Here is an 18,973-nt window from a genome sequence, read left to right on the forward strand (position 1 = left end):
TGAGCATTGCGTAGTATGTATTGATTGGAAAAAATCCGAGTATAAGTGGACCAGTTCAAACCTGTGTTGTTCAAGGGACAACTGTACATACATAGATAAAGGACTAAAAAGAACTATAGGGCTTCCCTGGTGGCGCAGTGGTTAAGAATCTGCCTGCCAATGCAGGGGACATGGGTTCGAGCCCTGGTCCGGGAAGATCCCGCATGCCGTGGAGCAACTAAGCCCATGCACCATAACTACTGACCAGTGCTCTAGAGCCTGCGAGCCACAACTGTTGAGCCCGCGAGCCTAGAGCCCGTGCTCTGCAACAAGAGAAACCACTGCTCCGCGCAACTAGAGAAAGCCCGCGCGCAGTAACAAAGACCCAACGCAGCCAAAAATAAATAAAAATAAAAATAAATAAATTTTAAAAATTATAATAAAAATAACAAGAACTATACCAGCAAGCCTTACTGAGTCTGTTAGGGAGCTGTCAGCCAATTGTCATGTCTCAGATGGCACCAAGGAATGTTTTGATGTGAGGCAATTATAAGATGTTAACCTCAGAAACTTAAGGCCTCACCTCAGATGTCACTTCTATCCTATAGGAGCCCAGAATGGACTTAATATACATAAATTTGTATACTTCTTGAGTATTCTTAACCCTAAATACTGCTTGGTGATAACACGTTCTACAACTTTCTTTTTATCTTTTGTGGAAAAAAAGATCTATCTTTTCAAGTTTAAAAGCTTAATGTATTGTACCAAGATTTGATGAATAAATTAGTATTTACCATATTGATACATTTTCTGATTTTGATCATAGTGCCCCTTGGCTTTCATGTTTCTCAGTTGAAGATGATTGACTTTAAAATGTAATCTCCAGTGACATCTCCTTCAGCCTCTTAGTCATTCCATTTACGTATACTTCTCTGGATCTTTGTCAGCACTGCTTTGCCTTTCTGGATTTATGGTAACCAATCATAACTGCATTTCAGATACAGCTAAATTATGATTTGTTAGAAGGATAGGAAAATATGTTCTATTCACAGTCTTTTCCTTGTTGGCAGTAGAATTTGCAATCCCTCCCCGCTTTGCATACAAAAATCACATTGTCTTTAAGTAACATTCTGTAATTATTCAAAAATTTCTTTTTTAACTAGAAGCCATGCATCCTTTAGGTACAACTTAGATTTTTTTCCTGTAAATGCTTTACTTTTCATTTTTCCATGCTGCATGCTGTTAATACCTGCTGTTTTCCTGCCTGCAGTACTTTAGGAGCTTGTAATCTCAGTGGGCTCTTAAGAGATAATTCAGAGTAAGAATCACCCTTTCAGTTAGGTCTGGTCTGGTGCTTAGAAAGCTTGACCTTATGTTAGTTGAAATGTGTCCCTCTGCAGTTTCCACTTTGGGCCTAATTTTGTCTACACAGGAACTGCCTGGAGCAACTCTAGTTTCTCTTCTGCTGGACAGCCCTGCAGATATTTAGACACCTTTCATGCTTGCAAAGTATTCTCTAAACTGAAAATACATCCTAGTTTTTGCAAATGTTTCTCATTTGATATACTTAAAATTTTTCTCCACCTCTCAGTTCCCTTATTTTTCCAATTTAGTGCAATATTTCACTGTCAGGAAGCTCATCATTCCATCTGCAAAATGGGGAATTCTCTGTATACCTTTCATATAATTTATGAAAATGTTAAATATAGCATTTCTGAAACATTACCTAAGATCAATCGTCTGCTTATACTTCCCGGGGAAGTACCTCAGCGTCCGTCCACCCATAGTTTTCTATGTGTCATGCCCTGTGTAAACCTGCCCCCTTTGCGCAGTACACGGTGTGTCAGTCTCATAAACCACACCCCATCCACGGGAAATATTCTCAACTCTGTGGCCACTCAGGCTTTTTAAAAATAGCCTTTTATTTAGACTCTTGTCAAGACTTTTATAAAAGCCTAAATAAGTTATATTCACATACTTTCTCCTCAGAGAGTTTGGGTAGACTGGTGTGGTGTGATTTCTTCTTTTAGAAGCCATGTTTGTCTTTTCCTCAGAAGGTTATTTATGCTGATATGTCTTCTGATCTCATCCTCTAGTAGAGGTTTGCCAGTTTGACCGATTTGAAGCTCACAGCCAGAGCCTTTCTCTTGAATAGATGGGAGTTATATTGATGGCATGTTTTTGTTCATTTTTGTTCAGCGAATATTTATTGAGTGCCAAAATATGCCAGGAGTTGAGCAAGGGGCTGGGTAAATTTTGTTGATAAAGGAAAGAGATCTCGATTCCGTCCTCTTGGGTCTTATTGGAGGTCACTTCTCTCAGATGACTGTCAGTAGGTTCTTCCTTGCAATTTTATAATTTTATACATAAATTCTTTTTAAATGCGAGTACTTTGGGACTTCATGACTACCTAACATGTGATATATTAGTTTGGAAGCATCTTGTTTGTTTAATGATGAATTTAATTCACTGTCAGTGACTCATATGCTTTAAAGTAGAAATAGATTTCTTCCTTATATCTTCTTCAGTAAGTATTGAAGCAAATTACAGTTAGGCCTGTCAGTTGTCTTGCTCTTGTCACTGTTTATACCCTGTTTATCAAGTGCTCCATCCAGTCTTTATTCAGCATCTGGCTTTTTATATATTTAAACCACCTCTCTGTGGCTTTGCATTTTCTTGCAAGGTTTATTTATTTATTTATTATATTTTTAAAAACATTTATTTATTTATTTTATTTAGGCTGCACTGCGTCTTAGTTGCGGCATGCGGGATCTTCGTTGCTGGCATGCGGGATCTTTTAGTTGTGGTACACGGACTCTTTGGTTGCGGCATGCGAACTCTTAGTTGCAGCATGCATGCGGGATCTAGTTCCCCAACCAGGGATCAAACCTGGGCCCCCTGCATTGGGAGCTCAGAGTCTTAACCACTGGACCACCAGGGAAGTCCCTCTTGCAAGGTTTTAATTGTTGTTTTGCCTACATAGGCCTTAGGTCTCCTGATCTGCTATAATTTATGGTATTTTATTGCTTTTCCTCATTTTTTTTTTTTTTTAATTTTTATTTTATGTGTGTTTTGGTTGCGTTGGGTCCTCATTGCTGCGTGCAGGCTCTCTCTAGCTGCAGAGAGCGGGGGCTTCTCCTGTTGTGGAGCATGGACTCTAGGCGCACGGGCTTCAGTAGTTGCAGCATGCGGGCTCACGGGCTCTAGAGCACAGGCTCAGCAGCCGTGGCACACAGGCCTAGTTGCTCCGCGGCATGTGGGATCTTCCTGGACCAGGGATCGAACCCGTATCCCCTGCATTGGCAGGCGGACTCTCAACCACCGCGCCACCAGGGAAGTCCCTCATTTTTATTGTCTATTTTGAGAAAAGTTATTTTCCTTTTCCTCTCCCCACTCCTACTCTCCTCCGCTCCCCCCACACTACATAGCAATTTAAACATTTTGTTTGAGCATCTGACTTTTTTGCTTTCTTATAGTCAAGTATTTTTAAAGTCCATCTCTATGCTTTGTATTACACATTTGCCTTTTAAACATAACTTTAGTTTTATCTAGCCAAAGTCTAGATCTTCCTTCTAAAATTGGGTAACCATATAATACATTTTTAGTTTTTCCTGACTTTACAGAATATTGGTTAAGTGTGTTTCTTATCTCTATTACTAGTGAGTCATATATGTCAGTTTCTGATTATAATTTAGAACCAAGTTCTGTTATATGTGTATGTCTTATTAGTAGGTTCTAATTTTTTTTTTTGAGAAAGCATTTATTGTGTTATTTAAATTTTTATATCAGTTCCCTTCAAAGAAGTTTTGTAGTGTTGAACACACAGATTCTTGAACCACACATCATTGTTACTATTGTAGTTTTCAGGTTTCTGAATCATTGAGTTTTAGAGTTGAAAAGAAACCTTGGTTTTAAGTTAGTCAGGCTGTCTTGTTTTCTACATGAGGAAACTGAGAGCAGTGAAGTCATTTGCCCTAAGTCACGTCGCTGCTTGGTGGTAGAACTAGAACTTGAATGCCAGTCCAGCATTAATCACATCAGTCTGTTGATTGCTAGGGGATAGATTCATCTGCTAATCACATCTATATTGATTGGACCATGAAACAAAAATAAATTGTTGATTTATAGGGGCAAAAATAAAATGATCAATCTGGCTCAGAAATGAGTTGACTGATCAGCATACTCTTTCCTGTTCAGCACATACTCTTCCTCTCAGATCCTGTATTTGTGAACCAGGGCAGTTTTCTTTATACTCCAGGTAGAACTGGGAATGACAATGCCAAGTTTTTTCTCTTTGAACTACCCTTTTACAGAAGCCTTGCCAACCATCTGTTATAATATTCTTTGGGCAGAGTATAATATTGCTACTTTTGTTTAAGCTTTTAAAATAATAATACATTCCAATCCTATCTCACTGAAGATAACCCTTCCAGGAATAGGATTTTGTGTTCTTTAAACTCTTCACTGGCTTATTGATGTCCTAGTTTGTATCATTCCTATAGATGACTGATTTTATCTATGACGTGTTGTATCTTCCTTATTTCATTCTTACATAAAGTAATTTAGAATAATTTACTTGAGTAAGTTGAATAACTTGAGTTTGACGAGGACCTAATTTTTGCTTATATATACTGCTGGCAATGAGGTTGCAAGTGTAACATGAAAGCATATTAGTGCTCTGAGGTAATCTCTCAAGTGGAAATAAATTGCAGAATTACGCTTGTCTTCTGATATTTTTACAAGTAGTTTAACATTTTTTTTGCACAGTGAAGTTGTTTAGAAATTAAGTATTATTTTGGCTTCATCTTTTTTTTTTTAAATAGCTTTACTGATATTCATTTCACATATCATAAAATTTACCCATTTAAAACATACAATTTTTTTTTAGTGTATTCACAGAGTTGTGCTTCCATCACCACAAACTAATTTTAGAACATTTTCAACACCCTCAAAAGAAACCCTATATCTATTAGTAGTCACTCTCTATTTCCTTTTGTCCCCTAGCCCCTGGCAGCCACTAATCTAGTTTCTGTCTCTATGATTTGTCCTTGCTGGACATTTCATGTAAATGGAATCATACAGTATGAGCTGTTTTGTGACTAGCTTCTTTCACTTAGCATGTTTTCAAGGTTCATCTGCGTTGTATCATATGTCAGCTTTTCATTCCTTTTATGGCTGAGTAATATTCCATTGTATGGATATGCCCCATTGTGAGGGTTCCAGTTTCTCCACATCCTTTTAACACTTGTAATTGTCTATCGTTTTGATTATAGCCATGCTAGTGGGTGTGAAGGGTATCTCATTGTGGTTTTGAATTAATTTTTCTGATAGCAAATGATGATGGGCCCTTTTCATATGCTTATTAGCCATTTGTGTATCTTCAGAGAAATGTCTATTTCTGTCACATTCATTGCCATTTTTTTTTTTAATTTTTAAAATTTATTTATTTATGGCTGTGTTGGGTCTTCGTTTCTGTGTGAGGGCTTTCTCTAGTTGCGGCAAGCGGGGGCCACTCTTCATCGCGGTGCGCGGGCCTCTCACTATCGTGGCCTCTCCCGTTGCGGAGCACAGGCTCCAGACGTGCAGGCTCAGCAATTGTGGCTCACGGGCTCAGTCGCTCCGCGGCATGTGGGATCTTCCCAGACCAGGGCTCGAACCCGTGTCCCCTGCATTGGCAGGCAGACCTTCAACCACTGCGCCACCAGGGAAGCCCTCATTGCCATTTTTAAACTCCATTGTCTTTTTATTGTTGAGTCCTAAGAGTTCTTTATATATTCTGGATACAAGTCCCTTGTCACACATGAATTTTAAATATTTTCTCTCATTTCATGGGCTGTTTTCACTTTCTTGATGGGGTCCTTTTTTTAAAAAATTAATTTATTTATTTTTGGTTGTGTTGGGTCTTTGTTACTGTGCATGGGCTTTCTCTAGTTGTGGCGAGCAGGGGCTACTCTTTGTTTTGGTGCACGGACTTCTCATCGTGGTGGCTTCTCTTGTTGTGGAGCATGGGCTCTAGGCTCATGGGCTTCAGTAGTTGTGGTACGCAGGCTCAGTAGTTGTGGCTTGCGGGCTTAGCTGCTCTGTGGCATGTGGGATCTTCCTGGACCAGGGCTTGAACCTGTGTCCCCTGCATTAGCAGGGGGATTCTTAACCACTGTGCCACCAGGGAAGTCCCTTGATGGTGTCCTTTAATGCACAAAATTTTATAATTTTGAAGTTCAGTCTACTTATTTTTTCTTGTCATTTGTGCTTTTGGTACCATGTCTAAAAACCATTGTGTAATCCAAGATAATGAAGATTTATTCTTGTTTTCTTCTAGGAATTTTATGGTTTTAACTCTTATATTTAAGTCTATGATACATTTTGAGTTAATTTTTGTGCATGGTGTGAGATAGGGGTCCAACTTTATTCTACTGCATGTGAATATCCAGTTGCCCCACAACCTTTTGCTGAAAAGACTATCCAACCCCCACTCCTACCTCACTTGCCTCCCATTGAATTGTCTTGGCACCCTTGCCAAAAGTCAATTGACTGTGAATGTGAGTGTTTGTTTCTGGACTGTTAAACTATATTCCATTGATTTATATGTCTATCCTTATGCCAGTACCACACTGTTTTGATTTCTATAGCCTTGAATTAAGTTTTGAAATCAAGAAGTGTGAGTCCTTCAACTTTGTTCTTCCTTTTCAAGATTGTTTTGGATATTCTGGAATTGAATTAATATATAGATCAATTTAGGGAGTATTGCCATCTTAACAAATTTACATCTTCTGATCCATGAACATGGGATGCCTTTCCACTTAATTAGGACTTCTTTAACTTCTTGTGACAGTTTTTGTAGTTTTCAAATTATAAGGTTTATACTTTCTTTGTTAAATTTATTTCTAAGTATTTTATTCTTTTTGATGTTATTATAAATGGAGTTTTCTTAATTTCATTTCAGATTGTTGCTATTGTATCAAAATACAATTGGTATTTATTTGTATAGTGATCTTGAATTCTGTAACATTGATGGATATGTTTATTAGCTCTAATAGTTTATTTGTGGGCTCCTTAGGATTTTTTATATACAAGATTATGTCTTGTACAAATTGTACTAGTTTTACTTGTTCCTTTGTAACCTGAAAGCTTTTAATTTCTTTTTTTTTTGCCTAATTGTCCTGGCTAGAATCTCTAGTACAATATTTCTTTAAAAATTTTATTTATTCATTTATGTTTGGCTGCATTGGGTCTTCATTGCTGCACGTGGGGTTTTCTCTAGTTGCAGGGAGCAGGGGCTACTCTTCGTTGCAGTGTGTGGGCTTCTCATTGCAGTGGCTTCTCTTGTTGCAGAGCATGGGCTCTAGGCACACGGGCTTCTATAGTTGTGGCACATGGGCTCAGTAGTTGTGGCTTGTGGCCTCTACAGCACAGGCTCAGTAGTTGTGGAGCATGGGCTTAGTTGCTTTGCAGCATGTGGGATCTTCCTGGACCAGGGCTCAAACCCGTGTCCCCCGCACTGACAGGCAGATTCTTAACCACTGTGCCACCAGGGAAGCCCTCTAGTACAATGTTGAATAGAAGTGTTGAGAGCAGACATCCTTGTTTTGTTCCTGGTTTTAAGGAGAAAGTATTCAGTCTTTCTCCATTAAGTATGATGTTAGCTGTGGGTTTTTCATAGATGCCTTTTCTCAGGTTAAGAAAATTTCCTTCATTTCCTGTGTGTTTTTATCAAGAAAGGGTATTGGATTTTGTCAGACGCTTTTTTTGCATCAATTGAGATGATCATGTGGTTTTTTTTCCTTATTAATATGATGTATTACATTAATTGACTTTCAGATATTAAACCAACCTTGAATTCCTTGAATTAATCACACTTAGCAAAGGTGTACAATCCTTCTTATGTTGATGGATTCACTTGCTGGTGTTTTGTTGAGGAGTTTTTACATCTATATCCATGAACGATATTGGTCTGTAGTTTTCTTGTGATGTCTTTGTCTGGTTTTGGTGTCAGGGTAATAACAGCCTTATCAAATGAGTTGAGATGTATTCTGACTTCATCTTGAAATAATTTTGGTTTAATTTTGGACATTCATTTAGCAATAGTAAATTCTAATTGCCTAAGTACTGAATGAAGATAATAGTTAATACAACTAATGTTTAAGAAATTATGAGTTATTAAATTTGTGGCAATCACAAGAAATCTAGAAGCCTTCCCACGGGGCAAGAGCAAATATTTGAGAATGAAAGAAAGACGTAGGGCTTCCCTGGTGGCGCAGTGGTTAAGAATCCGCCTGCCAATGCAGGGGACATGGGTTCGAGCCCTGGTCCGGGAAGATCCCACATGCCGCGGAGCAACTAAGCCCGTGCACCACAACTACTGAGCCTATGCTCTAGGGCCCATGTGCCACAACTACTGAGCCCGCGTGCCACGGCTACTGAAGCCTGTGGCCTAGAGCCCGTGCTCCGCAACAAGAGAAGCCACCTCAATGAGAAGCCCGCGCACTGCAACAAAGAGCAGCTCCCGCTCACCACAACTAGAGAAAGCCCATGTGCACCAACGAAGACACAACGCAGCCAAAATAAATAAATAAAATTAAAAAAATAAAAACAAAGATGTAGAATTAAATACAGTTGGACTAGGTCACAAATTTTCCTTTTCTTGACCTTTTCCCTATCTTGAGGCATTCAGGGTAGAGGTTCCAAGTCTGGCACTTCAGATCCTTGTCTCCTACTTGGTTCCCTTAACCTCTTCTCTTAGTTTTATTTTTGAGGTACTTGTTTTGTTACCTCATTCTAGTTATGCCATAAATAACACCTAATTTTAGCATTCTTAGGGTGGTCTACAAAAGCTTCCCAAAAGGGCCAGAAGAGAGTTGAATTGGAAGCATAAAGCACTCAAATTTTGCTGATTGTTCTCTTACTACTTCTTGGCTTTGAATTACTGTTTAAAATATCAGCGAATAGAAAGGATTTTTTTTTTTTGGCTACCACATAGTTTATGATGGTGACTTAGCATTTTTTTCCAGAGGTACTATAGTGTTTAGCATCCAGTAGACACTCAGTAAATGTTTATGAATGATTGGGAATTAATAATAGGGCTTTAAGGGGATATCTAGTTTTATTGAAAAATCAAAGAAAGTCATTCAAGGCAGGAATACAAGTATTACTGTTGTCATGTTATAAAAATTCAATGCCCTAGCCTAAATGTTACCAGCAAGATCACATTTTGACATTGCCACCATAGAAATTCTAGGACGTGTGAGTAGGTTTTCTCCTCCTCTACACAGAAGGATTTTTTTCTTCTTTATACCATAAAACATATAGTTTCATTAGGCTATTTTTTGTTGTTGTTGTTCTATTAGTTGAAGCTAGAGCTAGATCATTTGAGACAATTTTGTTAGATAAATTTGTTTCTAAATTTGATTGTGAGAATTAATTTGGAATATGGCTGAAAATACTGAATATTATGTTCTATTATTTTTGTCAGTCTAATCCAGAAATGAAAAAAGATTGCCGTTAAGAAAATTATATATGATTTCTTAGTAAATGAGTGACAGAGATAAGACAGGGACTTCAGCATTTCCTGAATTCCAGTCATGTTCTCTCAGTAGCTTATGGTCTCATTTATAATATTGTACCCACAACAATTTTTACATTAGATGTTTTCAGGTTTCATCATCTGTATAAAGGGACTACATTCAGGGTTTTTGGGCATGCATATTTATCTACAAATGCTTCTCCTAAAGTACTGTCAAGATCTGGGGTTGTCCAAAGCAGCTTGTCACAAAAAGAGCATTTCTCTGAAGACTCCTTCTCTATCTTGAAAAAATGACAATTTTGCATTTTGTTCTGTAATATATGTGTTTATTTTAACAAAAGTGTATCCGATTTTACTATAATCTTTGATTAAATCGACACTCCAGCAAGATGTCTCCTGTCTGTTGAGTGGCTTCAGTTACTTCCTAGTCCATAGCTGTATGCTGCACACTGTACATGAGAACCCAGTTCAGGAATCCAGGAATCAGTGGATTAAAAAGTAATGTCCTTTCCAAGAATGGTGTGCCTCTCTATTGGAGGGAACAGGTGTGATGTGCTATCTCCATAATCCCTAGGTTCACTGTGCCATCAGAGCAAGATTTTAGAAGTTGCATCTTAACTTTGGACTCAGCAACTCACTTAAAAATTTTTTTTAGAATGCCTTTTGCCTTGTGCACTTGTTGCCTCCTTTTCTCTGTGAACATTTTTTCCCCTTCTGACTCTCTATCAGGCCCTCCACAACTTGGGTGCTCACAGCTGCCTTGAAGTTCTCCATGTTTACCTTTACGTATCATTTGGAAAAGAAGCCAGGCAGTTTTTTGGTAAATTTGGGGCATGTTCTGACATTTATTATCTGATACAGTGTTTAGGTCTTAGGCAGATTCCTTTATTTGACATTGCCTTATCTGCAAAATCAGTATATTAAAATACTCCTGTTACGTTTGGTCAATTAACTTTTTTGGTTAATTCTAATTATTGGAGAATTTTAAAACGTTCTATACTAAAGTTCAAAGCATTAGAATTTATTAAAATCCACCTAAATAATCAGTTTATTTAATCAGTAGTTTTTTGTATGTTTGTTTAATTTAACTCCTTGAGAAACTTTATTAAAATATTCATGTAAAGTTCTGGTTAAACTGCATGTATTAGAAGTCAGTGCTTGTGTAGCTACTTTGAAATCTGGGACTGCAGAGGAGAAAACCATCAATCCTGGTTGTTAAGTCTTAACATAGCTGATGGCCTGGGAGAACCTGACTTGTTTCTTTAAGTGATACAGTTGTATTCAGTTGAATTTTAGTATTGTCTTCTTAAATATCCCCAAATAAATTATTTCTAGATTGAGGAGTGCTTTCAGGGTTAATCTGTAACTTTAGTTACTATTCTCAGTACTAACACGGTTAAATCATGAGTCTGCCTAAAGATTAGTTTTTCTTTTCAATGAGTTATTGGATCACTCCTGTGGTGAGATGGTAAGATAATATCTTTCTCTAAATTCCAGAGCCTATATATCTTTAGTATGAGGAAGAATATTATCTTGTTTTTGGGTGGGATTGAAACTAAGGAATACCATGCATTCTTATAATACTTTGTCATTGACAAGTTTTTCAAATGCCTTAAATTGTTTAATCTTACTGCAAGTTTGTTGCTATTGGACTGAATACATAAGAATATATGATATTGTGAATTAGTTGAGACCTCCATTTAGTGAAAAAAAATCTTGATCTTTGTGCTTTATTGTAAACAATGTGAGGCGCTTTATTGTAATCAATGTGAGGATTTTCTCTTACTTACCTTTGACCAAGTCTTGATACTGATGAAACTGAATTGGTAGTATTGTTCAGGTTTAATACCTTTGTCATGTTTGCACTTCTTACTCTCCAGGTGAGTAGCATGTTTCTGTTGGGAGGCTCTAACTCTGGAAGGCAGGTGATACAGTGGGGAAAGTGAGAATTGGAGACTGACACCTGGATTCCAGCATGTGTTCCAGCTTTAGCTTTGGCCAGTCTCCTAACTATTTTCTCTTGGTTTCATTTTCCTGATAATAAAATCTGGAGGTTTTTATTAGATGGCCTTCTGTATTCCTTCTAATATCCAAAATTCTTTTATTTAAATTTCCCAGTTTTGGTTCAGTTTATCCTGGCTTTCTACTTAATATTTAGCTGGCTGAATATTAACATGAGAGCGTGCACCAATTTCAGTTTAAAGATGTTTCTTCCATGATATAATTTTAATAATTGTCTTATATAGATTGATGTGTTCATTTCTCTGATATCTGGACTAGGTCCCTGGGATGCAATGGCAAATAAGAAAAACTGGGTCCCTGTCCTTTTGAAACTAAATGGTTTAGGCTTTAGGACTTTCTCTCCTGAGTTACTTTAATAATTGCTTTTTTTTTTTTAAGTACAACACAGAATAATCCCTTGTCCTTTTGAGATTGGTTCGGACATATGAAATACTGAATTTGTGATAGAATATTCTGCTTAGGAATTTCTGGGTTGTTAGAAGATATATGGTGAAGAAGTTAAAGTGCCTTTTTGGAGTATGTTTATTATATAGACCAGGGTAATAAATCAGAGAAGTTGGAATAATCATAGTTCCTACTTTTAAGAGCTTTGAGGCTGGCTTCAGGAGGCAAGATTGGTATATGAAAACAACCTCAGAGGAATTACAGAGAGCATTTAACCAAGAGCAGGGTAATACAGTGCCAATTATCTACATTATTGTTATTATTACTGTTTTCTTTTTCTTTCTTTCCTATTCTATTATTTATCCGGCTTGTGGAATCTTAGTTCCCCAACCAGGGGTCGAACCCGGGCCCATGGCAGTGAAAGTGCCAAGTACTAACCACTGGACTGCCAGGGAATTCTCTTATTACTGTTTCTTGCAGGAAAAGTAAATTAGAGGTGGATTGGGGGAGAGGAATGAACAAGGATTGGTGGTGAGGAGGGATGGTCCTCTTTTTCAGGGCAGAAAGAACACATAAAGACATGGATGGGTACAGAGTTGTGTATATGAGGAAAGGACTGGTCTATAGGTTATATAAAATATGACAATATAAATTATCCATAAAGTATTTTAGAGTATACAAATACTCTAAAATATGAGAAAATAATCAGTATGTTTTTGACTTCAGGTATAGGAACCTAATTCAAATTGGCTTAAACAATAAAGAAATATTTGTTGTTACCTTGGTCTCATGTAGCTGGAAGTGCAGAAGTCTTGCAGATGTCAGGATTGTTTGATATAATCATTTAATGCTGTCACCAAGGATCAAGGTACTTGCCAGTTCTCCATTCTGCTCTCTTTGATGTTGGTGGCATCTTCAGGCTTGCTGTAAGGTGACTGTAGCAGTGTGAAGTGTCATGTTCAGCATTACCTGAAAAGGGACTGTTTCTTCCTCATCTCATCTTTAGGACTGAAGAATCTTTTCTCACAATTCTCTCCTGGAGGCCTTCCAGTGGGCTTCCACTTGTGTCACATTGGCCAGGATTACATTTCATGCCCATTCCCAACCAATCACTGGCAAAGAGAATGGGTTGAAACTAATCTACTAGGATAGAGTGGATATTGGAGGACAGTCAATCACAATGACTATTCCAAGAATGATTAGGAAAATGAGTAGTATGTTTTTTTTAAAAAAATAAATTTATTTATTTATTTAGGCTTCATTGGGTCTTTGTTGCTGTGTGTGGGCTTTCTCTAGTTGTGGCGAGCGGGGGCTACTCTTGGTTGCAGTGCGCGGGCTTCTCACTGAGGTGGCTTCTCTTGTTGCGGAGCACGGGCTCTAGGCGCGTGGGCTTCAGCAGTTGTGGTACGCGGGCTCTAGAGCGCAGGCTCAGTAGTTGTGGCGCATGGGCTTCATTGCTCAGCGGCATGTGGGATCTTCCCGGACCAGGGCTCGAACCCGTGTCCCCTGCATTGGCAGGCGGATTCTTAACCACTGCGCCACCAGAGAAGCGTGTGTGTGTGTGTGTGTGTGTGTGTGTGTGTGTGTTTTAATCAGCCTTGACATCCACTGTGTTTTGGGGGGAAATTTTAAGAAAATGTATTTGTCTAAGATTTTTGTGTCTGTAGTAGCTCACCTTTGAATGTCCTTATTTGAAAAAATTGGTGTCTGAGCAGAAAGACATCTGATTCGAGATAACAATGTAAAACAAATTGATTTAAGTGCCATAAACACTGTGAACTCCCTACTCTTGCGCTAAGCAGTGAGAAAAGGGGAAAGTGGGGATTTATTTTTACCCAAAATGCATGTTTAAAAATGAGCATTTCCACCTCTTTCTTAATCATTTGAAAAGAATGTATTTTATAACCTTGGTTATTTGGGGGCCTAATTAAATCTGACAGTTGAGTTTTAAGAATCGAAGCAGTAGTAAAATTAATTATTTTGTGGTGAGTGTCTTTGAACATAATATTTAAGTATACACTGCAAAGGGCTATGCCTTATTTGGTATTTTCATTCTGCTCATTTGGATTTCAGAATCCTCACATTAGGGCTCTAGTTCGCCATCTATTGGTTTTAGAATTGTGTTCAACACTTTCTGCTGTATTTTGTGGAATAACTATTTATGTGGAGATGTGTGTATACATTTTTCAATCAACTAAATCCACCCCCCCAGGATTATAATTTAAAAAGCCAAGACTAGGATCTCTTTTGGATGTGTATACAAATATGTATACATATTTTTTTTTATTCTTGTGTAATTTGACCCTGTGACTTTCTTTTGATATTTGAGAACCATGACTATGATTGAGAGTGTGATTTTAAGGGTACAAATGGAAATATAGGTGTAGATGCTGTAGGAGCTAGTGAGTTAAAGTTTGTGGGAGGACAAGCTGTTGGGCTGTTTTTTGGCCTAACAGAAGTGACGCATACCACCGGATATTGGTTTTGGTAAGCCACAAAAAAGTATTGAGCGTTTCTCATCTTCCTTTTTGGTAGTAGAGCATATCTTTCTCATCTGCTGCATTTGATGATTTAATTGTTGGAAACATTTTTTGTTGTTCTGTAATTTAAAGTAATATTTTGATGAATACGAGAGTTCCTTTTTTAAGCCTCTAAGCACTGGATTCATCTTTTGGCAACTTTTTCTTTAGTTTTAAAGGATAGTGGATTATAATTTATGTAAATGTGACACTTTGCATTATATTGCTGAATTTTTTTAATCTAGAAAATCTTCCATTATTTTAAGGCCCTATTTTGGAAAAGGAATAAGATATTGTACTGACAAACTGGTCATGAGAAATGATAAAGTGCCACCACTTTAAACCAACTCTGGTAGGAAAGTGGAAGTTTGCTTTTTGTTGTGAGATTTGGGTTTCTCTATGGAGTTCTTTGTTAAACTTTTAGCATAGCAGTGAACTTCCTTTTGGTGGAGACAGGAAGCATAAATACTCATTGTGTAATGCCATTTGCCTGCTTTGGTGGATCCGCCAAGCCGTGACACCCAAAACCAGACGCGTGTTTCTTAACGAAAACTACAGTTCCCAGCGGGCCTGGCGCTGGTGGGCCATCACTTCCCTTCTTGCTCCCGGCTGTCCCTTCCCGGGCTGGCCCGGCGCGGGCCCTGGCCCGCGCCTGCGCAATGAAGACGTGCGCTTTTTTTTTTTTTTTTTTTTTTTTTTTAACCCTGGCGGCTGCGGATCGCGGCACTGGGGCTAGTGCCCAGGCGTGCTGCAGTGTACGGAGGCAGGCTGCTAGGACAAAGGGCGGCAGGAAGCGGTTCACTGGTCAGGGAGTTCCCCACTTGATTGAGCACACGTTTAGCCCTGGAATAATGTGGTACCGACGGCATTAGCCTATTTACTACCCAGTACAAACAGTTCCTCGCTCACGTCCTCTTGCTCTCTCGCCCCAGCCTGCCTTGCCCCTCATAGCCGGCGCGCGGCCTTGTCAGCCCAAGCGCGGAAGGAATGTGACGGCGTCAGTGCCTCAGGTTAGCCTCACCCCAGCCGGAGCGAGGGTCCGCTCCCGCCTGCCGCAGTGCCGCGTGCCGCCGCCGCACGTCTGGGAGCGGCTGGGTCCCGGCGCCGCGGCCTCCGCAGCTGGAGGTGCAGAAACAGCGGCCGCGGCGAGGAGCCATGACTGAGGCGGCGGCGGCGGCCGCGCCTCCTGGAGGCTCGCGGGGGCGGCGCGGTGGGCGCCCCCTGGCGGCGCGCCGGGGCGGAGCGGCCCTTCGCCGCCGCAGCCGCAGCCGGCGGAGGCGCTGCTGTCCCTCCTCCCCGTGTCCCCGGCGCTCGCCCGCTCGCTCGCTCGCTCCATTCTCCCTCCGCTTCAGATTAAAGGGGGGGAGGGAAAAGAAGCTCGGCCGCCATTTTCCCAGTGCCGCCGCCACCGCCGCCACCGCTCGCCGAGCCGGCGGGAGAACCGAGCACCTTAGCGAAGCCGACTCGTCTCGCCGCGGCGGTGCGGGGGGCGGCCGGAGCGCTCTCCCCGGCCGGGAAGAGGCGTCCGGGGGCGGCGGCCGGGGTGCGGGCTTGGGCTGCAGACGGCGGCGCTTGTTTGTGCGGGGCGGGGGGGCGGCTTCACTCTCTGCCCCCGCCCGCCCGTCCTCCCGGCCGGGCTGTGGTCCCCGGCCGTGCCCAGGCCCCGCCGGAGCCGAGGAAGGCCGGAGAAAGAGCCCGAAAGAGAAGAAAAAGCGGCCGCTCCCCGCCGCCGCCGCCGCCTTCCCCTCCCCCTCCGCCTCGCCCCCCCGCCCGGAAAGTCAGGGCGGCTCCGGGCGCCGGGGGGGAGGAGAGCGGCGGGCCCGGGCCGGAGCCGCCGCCGCGCGCCCCCGCCCGCCGCCGCCGCCGCCGCCGCCGCCGCCGGCCCTCGGCGCCCAGGCCGGGGGCTGTTTGCAAACTGCGCCCATTTTGTGGGGCTGAATCCGCCCGGGCAACGCTCTTCCATCACGTGGTAGGTGCTGCTGCTGCTGCTGCTCTCCTCCTCCCGCTGCCCTTTCTCCTTCTCCTCGCTCTCCCTGTGGCTCCCATTTCTCCCTCTCTTTGTTAGTTGTAACTAGAAAGGCAGGGCAGGGCAGGAAAAATCCCCGGAACTTTAAATGGCCTCTCCGGGCTTCCCCGCTGCGGGTCCGAGGCTGGGAGTCGCCCCAAGGGCGGGGGTGTGCGGGGGCCCTTCCCCACCAGCTGCCGCCTCGTTCGCCAGCTTTTCCTTTGGCGTTCTATTTAAAAATGCGGCCTTAAGAACACGATTTATTCCGGTTAAAAAAAAAAAAAACCCAAACAAACTCTTGCTCTCGCCTTGAACTTCTCTTGACTGCAAAAGGCCTTTCTCTGGCCGAAACACACGTCTTGCGCGTTTCACGGTGTGTATCACAACTCTGATTGTTTAGTGAGATGATTATTTGTTTCATTTATTTATTATTTTTGTTGCCTGTAAATTGAGGTCACTTACGTTTTTAGATCTAGTCTCCCTCAGGCAGACGTGTTTGTTTTTTTTTTTAAACTAAAGAGGAAGAGACATTTATTTGCTTTTAAGTGAGTTTGGGGGGCCTGTTTTCCGGCTGACTGTCTTTTGATTCTCAGCAAATAATTTGATTGTTTTCCATAGGATAAACAGCCTTACCCTCATGTTTTACTTAAAAATCCTTTTGTTTTCCGTTGTCGGGATCCCAGTGTGGTTTTTTTGGAGAAACACGTTACTTAACTATTGCTTATTGATTGCCTCAGGGGAGAAGGGGTGACATGATGGCGCCACTTTAAATTGCTCTCTTTCCTCCTCCTCCGATTTTCCCCCCTTTATTCTGGAGGTCACTGGAGCATTTTTCGTGACCTATTAATAAACTACTTGAGAATGTTAACAGTACAACTAGTCGGGCTAGAGTTTGGTACGTTAAGCGTCGGGAGACCCGAATCCCGAGGTCCCCAAAGTTCCGAGAAATCTTCCTAGTCCTCCTGCCTCGCCTCCCTCCCCTCCATTCACAATCCTGGTGTTGCCATCTCCTTTGTCACGTGGCTAGCAATCATTGTGTTTTTTTGTTTGTTTTGGGGTGTGTGTTTATATTTTTAAATTGTAGCCCAGAAGAACTTCTCTCCTCCCTATTACAGAGATCAAAACGTTTTAGTTTTTTTAGTTTTAAAATCGGAGAACATTTATAATAAACGATAAAATTACATAATCTTTGCCTTGCATAATCATGATATAGTTATAGGTTGTTACTGAACTTCGTTTCTAAAGCACTTTCAAGTATGGAAAGTAGAACATTGGAATATGTTTTCCATTTCTCAGAATAGTCTGTAGTATTTTCCCTGCTTTTTGGGTCCTTTAACCACTATTTACAAGGGCTTAAGTGGGTGTGTTTTCCCCTCCCCCCTTCTACAGGCTATACTTAGTTCTTTTTCTAGCATACTGTCTGACCAATTTAGAAATTTTCAATTGTCTACATGCTTGTCATTTAAAACTATTTTTTTTTTTCTCGCAACAACACTGAACAGTTTTGAGTAATAATTGTTTTCTACCTGAAGGTATTTCATTATGTTTCTGTTGCGTTTTTGATCCAGAGAATTTTTACTACTAATCCTGTAGATTTAGAAGAATGTTGTTCTATTATGTTTCTTCGTATCAGTTTTCCCCATAGTTGGGTAAATTCCTATTTTATAAAATACCGAATACATTTCTGTGTTGTTTCTACAGAGCTTACTAACCGCGTTTCCAATTTGAAAAAAGGTCTGTTCTGAGTTCAAAAAATTTCAAAAAGTAAATATGAAATATAGTGATTCTTGTGTGCATTGATTCGTTTCCTCTACCATGTATATTTTCAATGGTTTTGGGCCATTTTCTTTGCTAACAGTTACATCATGTCATGTGATATGTGCAGTGTGATGTGTAGTTCTAAAAATAAGGCAAGGTAAAAATGCTCATCCCTTGGGAATCTAAAAAATGTATTATAAATGTGGGATAACTATCCTCAGTCATGGAATTCTGATTTCGATTTCTGCTAGGTTTATCCTACAAAGTATGCAGTTCCTTTGACCTTTAGCATATTTGATGTATTTGTTAGTGATCTCATGATTTGAGGTGGTCAATTCTTAAATTTTCAAGTGTATACCATTTGGAGGGAAACATAGATGTGACAAAGATTCTTAACATCTGTATTATGGTAAAAGATGATTGGTCTCTGATGACTGCCTAATTTAAGTATATAAAAAGTATTTTTGATTTACGTCTGTAGACAGTTAAAAGAGTGATCAATTAAGTATTGATAGAGCCTTGAGGTATGGTGGGGTTTTGGTCCTTTTATCTTTGTGAATCTACTTAAGTGAAGTATTTAGAAGTGTTGCTGCATCTTTCCTGAAAGCCTTATTCAGAATTTCAGTGTTTGACTTTTGTGCTTTACCAAAGTGAGATGTTAAATCTTTGTATGATTTTCTTCCTGCCTACACATGTTATTCCTATGGTTAAACCTGCAGAGCACACATTGATTGTTAGGTGACTTATCATTATCCTGTTGAGGAAAATTCTGGAAGCTAGAAAATG

General features: G+C 40.5%; 1 protein-coding gene across 6 annotated transcripts in view; it reads left to right on the forward strand.

Annotated features, from left to right (window-relative positions):
- Nucleotides 1-18,973, forward strand: part of KANSL1 (KAT8 regulatory NSL complex subunit 1) — a 188,010-nt gene that overhangs the window by 12,607 nt on the left and 156,430 nt on the right. For 3 of the 6 annotated variants that reach the window (XM_059907025.1, XM_059907030.1, XM_059907031.1), the window contains exon 1: nucleotides 16,277-16,393. The exons of the other annotated variants lie outside the window; for them this stretch is intronic. The gene's annotated coding sequence lies outside the window, so the exon portion shown is untranslated. Of the gene's footprint in view, nucleotides 1-16,276; nucleotides 16,394-18,973 lie in introns of those variants that run through there. 6 annotated transcript variants of the gene reach the window in all.

Source organism: Balaenoptera ricei, chromosome 20 (genome assembly GCF_028023285.1).
Source record: "Balaenoptera ricei isolate mBalRic1 chromosome 20, mBalRic1.hap2, whole genome shotgun sequence".
In the NCBI taxonomy this organism is placed as follows: Eukaryota; Metazoa; Chordata; class Mammalia; order Artiodactyla; family Balaenopteridae; genus Balaenoptera; species Balaenoptera ricei.